The following is a 7361-nucleotide window of genomic DNA, read 5'->3' as shown; positions in this document are numbered from 1 at the left end:
ACAAAATATTAATAAATTAATTAATTAATTAACCTAATCAATCCTGTTAAGTAACCTAATTAATACTGTTAATCAAACCTAATAATTTGTCAGTTAAACTGTGTCAATTACAAACGGCCCCACATGCCAGGGTTGACCTATTCAACCTGTGGACCGGCTGACATCGTGATGTTGTCATGCTGGCACAATATTCGCTTTCTCTAATTAATTTAAATCTGATAATTCTGGAATATTATTAAAACTTTGAAAAATAATATAAAATAATCTGTAATTCGGATGAAAATACTTTGAACATGAAAGTTGCTCAGAATGTCGTGGTGGATCAGAATACGCAGCCTGTTCATCCTCCACACATCCCTGGCATAGAAAACATGAAACAATCCAACTCTGGTTCATCTTTCTAAAAACGTCAAACACCGGGAAAGCTTTCCCGGATGTTTTCCCCTTCGCCAGCAGCTCGTAGTACCGCGTTAGGTCACCCCTAGCACTGCGTATTGCCATTATACGCTTTGTGGTGCTTTGATTGCTCTGTTATTTATTGTGTTCCCCCTCTGTTACTTCTTTCCGGTAGACCCCGAGACTGTCGGCGACCCACAGTTCGACTATGGTGTTGACGACTCGTCCTTCTTGCCAGAGCAACCAGGCAAGCCCCCTCCCCCTTGATCACCAGATATCGTCTATTCCTTCTCTCTACTACTTGCATTAGAGTAGTGTAGCATGTTACTACTTTTGGTTAATCCTATTCTGATGCATAGCTTGTCATTGTTGCTATAGTTGTTAATACCTTACCTGTAATCCTAAATGATTAGTATAGGATGCTAGTTTATCATCTGTGGCCCTACATTCTTGTCCGTCTGCCATGCTATACTATCGGGCCATGATCAATCGGGAGGTGATCATGGGTATATACATACATACATACATACATACATACATATCATATCTAATATTCAGAGGTGACTAAAGTCGGGTCGACTCGTAGGGTACCCGCAAGTGATTCAGAGATGGGGGCTGAAGGGGCAGGTGGTTCCATCCAGGTAGTGATGGGCCTGGGTTCCCGATAGCCCCCTGATGGTTACTTTGTGGCGGAGCGACATGGCAGGTTGTAACCACCTAGGCGAGAGGTGGGCCTGGCCCTGGTCGGCGTCTGCGGTTACTTCAATATAACACGCTTAACGAGATCTTGGTATTTGATCTGAGCCTGTCCACTGGCCTATACGCACTAACCAAATATGCGGGAACAGTTATGGGCACTCGAGGTCGTGGTATCAGCCGAAGCCATCTTGACGTCAGCGATTGAGCGGCACACGCCGGGTTGGACTGGAACACTTGCTCTTGTATAAGGGAGGCTAGGTCTGCTCACCGTCCGCGTTCGCAACGTGCAGGTGTGCAATGGGCGATGGGCACAGACCCCTGCGTGCATAGGATTTAGACCGGCATGCTGACCTCTCTGTTGTGCCTAGGTAGGGAGGCGACGTGTTGAGCTTCCGAGGCCGGGCATGACCCAGGAAAGTGTGTCCGGCCAAAGGGATCGAGCGTGTTGGGTTATGTGGTGCACCCCTGCAGGGAAGTTTATCTATTCGAATAGTCGTGTCCCTCGGTAAAAGGATGACCTGGAGTTGTACCTAGACCTTATGACAACTAGAACCGGATACTTAATAAAACACACCCAGACAAGTTCCAGAGACATCCTGGTGATCGCTTTCCCATAGGGCGACGAGGGGAGGATCGCCGGGTAGGATTATGCTAGGCGATGATACTTGGTGAACTTCCATCTACTCTCTTCTACATTCTGCAAGATGGAGGATGCCAGAAGCATAGTCTTCGATATGATTAGCTATCCCTCTGTTATTCTGGCATTCTGCAGTTCAGTCCACCGATATTGCCTCTTTAGATATATACCCATGCATATGTAGTGTAGATCCTTGCTTGCGAGTACTTTGGATGAGTACTCATGGTTGCTTTGATCCCTTTTTCCCCTTCTCCTCTTCTTCCCGGATGTCGTAACCAGATGCTGGAGCCCAGGAGCCAGACGCCACTGTCGACGATGAACCCTACTACACCGAGGGTGCCTACTACTACGTTCAGGCCGCTGACGACCAGGAGTAGTTTAGGAGGATCCCAGGCAGGAGGCCTGCGCCTCTTTCGATATGTATCCCAGTTTGTGCTAGCCATCTTATGGCAACTTGTTTAACTTATATCTGTACTCAGATATTGTTGCTTCCGCTGACTCATTTATGTTTGAGCACTTGTAATCGAGCCCTCGAGGCCCCTGGCTTGTAATATGATGCTTGTATGACTTATTTTACTTTTAGAGTTGTGTTGTGATATCTTCCCGTGAGTCCTTGATCTTGATGGTACACGTTTGCGAGCATGGTTAGTGTACGATTGAATCAGGGGCGTCACACATTTCCTGCCACTCCTCTCATCTGTTTTCCACCTCTTCTCCCATCGGTTTCCCGCTACCAGTGTCAGTGCTCATTGAAGGCTAGGCGGCGGCACACTAACCATCGCACACAGTTTCTAAAAGAACAAATGTGCGTGATAGGAGGGAGTAGATCCCATTGGGTGACCTGCGTGCAATGCCTCAAAGGCAAGGAGGCAATTCCTATCAGCAAGGTGCTGCTTCCCATCCGCTAGCCTAGTCGAATAGAACACATAAGTTAAGCGTGCTCGGGCTGGAGTAGGCCAAGGATGGGTTAAACCATGGGAAGTTGCATATTATATAAACCTTGGGATCATCCTTGTTTTGCTAATTTGTAGACTATGTTTTATAGGTTATTTTTTTGCTGTAAAACCACCACAACTGCGCAAGCACGAGCAAAATGGTGCAGGCACTAGCTTAACCGTGTGCAATGCAAGTGGGCTATAAAATCACCACGACTGCGCAAGCACGAGCAAAATGGTGCAGGTACTGGCTTAACCATGTGCGATGCAAGTGGGCTGTAAAATCACCAAGACTGCGCAAGCGCGAGCAAAATGGTGCAGGTACTGGCTTAACCGTGTGCGATGCAAGTGCGCTGTAAAATCACCACGACTCTCCAAGCACGAGCAAAATGGTGCAGGTACTGGCTTAACCGTGTGCGATGCAAGTGCGATGTAAAATCACCACGACTGCGCAAGCGCGAGCAAAATGGTGCAGGTACTGGCTTAACCGTGTGCGATGCAAGTGCGCTGTAAAATCACGATGACTGCGCAAGCACGAGCAAAATGGTGCAGGTACTGGCTTAACCGTGTGCGATGCAAGTGCGCTATAAAATCACGATGACTGCGCAAGCGCGAGCAAAATGGTGCAGGTACTGGCTTAACCGTGTGCGATGCAAGTGCGCTGTAAAATCACCAAGATTGCACAAACACGAGCAAAATGGTGCAGGTACTGGCTTAACCGTGTGCGATGCAAGTGCGCTGTAAAATCACCATGACTGCGCAAGCGCGAGAAAAATGGTGCAGGTACTGGCTTAACCATGTGCGATGCAAGTGCACTGTAAAATCACCATGACTGTGCAAGCTAAAGGCGGGTGAGTTTATTTAGAAATTAGGACAAATCGTGTGTGATAGACCAGCTAGCTAGAAATATAAAAACAAACTACCCGCCTTGAGCGTTGCAAAAATCGGCGGTTCCACCACTTTTCCTTATTATTATTATCATACACGCATATCCTTATTGGACAGTGCGCGATCTTGGGCACTCCCGCCCCACATGAATGCATTTACCCAAATTTTAGTAGTCGACGTACTTCAACCGTCGCCCACACTCCTCGAGCACCAACCTTATCGTAAAATTGCAGTAGCCGAGGCATTTGAACCATCGCCCTCCCTTGTCCACCACCATCTCCATCTCCGCCCACCACTACTAAAATTTTCAGTAGCCGCGACGTATCCTCAAACACCACAATCCCCCACCACGGTCCCCCACCTGCCCCCTCCCCCCCTCGAACCCTAGCTCGCGGCCAGCGCCGGCGCTGCCGCCAACCCATGCCGGTCTGCCCATTCCTCCTAGCTTAGATAATAAAGTTCAGGTTACCCAGCGATTCACATACCGTCGCCCCACTCCCCTGAGTTTTTAGATGAGGCCTACGGTGTCCCTCCCCGCCAGATCCACATCCCCTGCTCCAGAATGTCGCAACCTAAGCTCGACCACATATCCCGGGTAGCCCGATGAGCGTTCGGCCAAGAAGTGGTTTATCATGGCCTCTCCAGCGGATGTTGGCGAGGTGGCCGCCGTTCGCCCTGACCTGTCGATCCTGGAGCAACATGTCACCATGCAAGCCGGTGAATACGTTGACTATGTTGCCATGTCGAAGGCTTCAAGTCAGCCGGCTAGCTTGCGTATTACTGTATCTCGGGAAAACTGGCTACGGCATCAAGCTCGTCGACAGCGACGGCTTCATGCGGGCCATGTCACAGGTTACGTGGTCCATCCCCAACCCCTCTAGTTCAACCGCTGTCGATCTCTTCGAAGGCCCTGCCGCTGATCTCCTCCACCAAGCAGTCAAGGATTTGCGATCCTTATACGCCATCGAGCCCATTTTGTCATTTCTGAAGGACACGTTCTACGGCGGTGGCTTGGAATCCTCAATTGCCAAGTCAGATCTCATCGACCATGACCACGACCACGACGAGGGCACCCACAAAGGTTCTTCCATCATGGGTCTGTGCTCTTCCAACTGGAAGGATCCCGTCCATGAAATGTGAGGTAACATCCTATCAGTAAATCTTACCTTTTCTAGCTTGCCAACCCGTACCCTTTGTTGTAGTAGCATTTGCCGTGCAGTGCTATAACTATGTCATGTTTAATTATTTCAGTTGTGCAAAAATGTATTGTTCAATAGGGCTATGTAATGTTTAAGTGTGAATTGTCCACTTCAGTTTCACGAATGGCTATATTTGGTTGTTTATAGTGAGTAGATGCCTTGTTTATCTGTGTTTGGTTATTAGGTCGGTTGCAGTGAGCATTTTTTCAGTTATCGAGCCGATGCCTTGTTTATATGTATTTTGTCTTAGTTTGGTTGTAGTGAGCATTTATCCAGTTATCAAGCAGATGCCTTGTTTATCTGTATTTGGTTATTAGGTTGCTTTTTTTAGCTTTTGTCCAGTTTTCAAGCAGGTGCCTTGTTTATCTGTATTTGCTTGTTAGATTGGTTGCTGTGAGCATTTGTCCAGTTTTCAAGCATATGCCCTATTTATCTTTATTTGCTTGTTAGATTGGTTCTAGTGAGACTCTGTCAAGTTTTCAATGGCTATATTTGGTTGTTATATTGATCATTAATGCCTTGTTTATTTCATCCATTCACAATGTGTTGTTCATTATGTTCAAGTCGGAAATGTGCCGCTCGACTGCATCAATACCAGTTTGAACGGCTATATTTGGTTCTAGTTATGCCTGGTATAGTTAACACATGCCCTTTATTTTAGTTTTACACATTTATCCAGTGATGTTTAAGCATTATCTATGTTCTATTCATTTTCAACAATACCAGTTTGAATTGCAATATTTCATGGCTGTTAAGCCTGCTGTCGGTAACATTGCCTTCCATTTTATATATGCTTTAACAGCATGCTGAAACCAACACATTCAAGCTATCATTTGGAGATGATATTTTTTACCTTTGCTATATTTGTTTGATGTTAAGGTTGCCATACTTTTCATGCCTTTCCACTACTTATGCAGGACAATAACGGGAGTGGCCACCATTTTCCGTCGAGGTTAGCTTCATCCCTCGGCTTGTACTCCCCCATCGTTCCATAATGTAGTGCATATAGATCCAAGCCTGGACACTTGTTAGCTTCTAATACTGACTTGTTGCTTGTAGGTACATATGCCCTTGGCAAGGATCCACACATCGACCCTTTTTGCGTATGGGGAAATGAGATATTCATGAACAAGCATCAAGTGAGGAAACTGATCAGGATTATTAGCAAAAAGATACAAATGGTGGCAAGCAAATTATTTGTTTATGCTCTATCCAACACAACAGTGAGCTGTACGATCGGAACTACAAACTCTATAGCCTTCTCTTTTTACTGCCCATAATGAGTTGTTAGACAACAATGTCTGAATCTTTTTCGTTCGCAGTGGTTCCAGAAGCAGTTCACTCAAGATTACCTTGCAAAGTACATGATTGGTGGACACGCAATGAAGGTTAAAGTATTTCGTCTAGACTACAATGAGCATCAAGAAGTCATAATGAAGACAGTGAAGGATGGATGGGCAGCCATCACAAGGGGTTGTCTTAGAGTCGTGTGCGCATTACGCATGGAGGAGGGCACAATATGGGCATTCCGCTTCAGCTTCTCCAGCAACCAGAATGTCTTTCACCTCTCTCTTTACAGTCTTTAGTACATCTGTGGTTCATCATTCTTTACTTGGTGCTCATGTAGTTCTTCAGGTATATATACCTGTGCATCGAATTATGCATTCGTGGTTGAACCTATATTTGTAATAAACCTGGTTGGATATGAAATAAGTGATTGCCTACTTTCAAATTCAAAAATGTGTTTTTTAAATTAGGGATTAATAAGGGATTAATTAGGGATCAATTAGGGATTAATTAGGGATTACACTGCACATGGTTTGCAAAAGCAAAACGTCTGTGATAGACGTGGGGATCAGACACGTTTCTAGGGATCCACTATGTGTGCGATCAATCTCCACCGCACGCACGATCAGCCAGGAAAAAACGTGTGCGATTAATCTCCACTACACACATGATCAACCAAGAAAAAACATGTGCGATTAACAACAACATCGCACACAGTTCTTTCTTATTAAATGTTTGTGATAGTCACCTTATCACATAGGCTTCAAAATTATTGATTGTTTGTGATGTTGTGCGCATCGTAAACATTTGGTACTTCTTGGATTAACTATGTGGGATGTACATACTAACAGAAACATATTCCTTGGATGGACTGTGTGGAATGTACATACGAAAGAAAACGTTTAACGGGGGCTGACTATGTGGGATGTACTTACGACCAAAAACGATTTCGCATGTATAATTGTTTTTTGAGCACTACTGTACGTATAACCGTATTTGCTCGCTCGCCGGTCGCACATGAACTCATTTTGCCGAGCGTGTGTGCTAGGAGAGCATATCCCCGACGGTTTCTTGGTCGTGTGGGAAGGTCCCCCCTATCGCAGTCACTCACTAGGCGACAGTTCCAAATGTCGTCATGGAAAGGGGTTAAAAACCGTTTGTATAGCAGCACCGACGCATACCAGTGTAAACTAGTGATAAAACAAGAAACTAAAAGATTCAATTGCAAGATCTAAGATATACCTTCAAGCACTAACCTCCCTGGCAACGGTGCCAGATAAGAGCTTGATGTCTACTATGCAACCTTCATCTTATATACTC

The sequence above is a fragment of the Triticum aestivum genome, chromosome 6A (assembly GCF_018294505.1).
Source record: "Triticum aestivum cultivar Chinese Spring chromosome 6A, IWGSC CS RefSeq v2.1, whole genome shotgun sequence".
In the NCBI taxonomy this organism is placed as follows: domain Eukaryota; kingdom Viridiplantae; phylum Streptophyta; class Magnoliopsida; order Poales; family Poaceae; genus Triticum; species Triticum aestivum.
Note: the sequence above shows the minus strand (reverse complement) of the source record.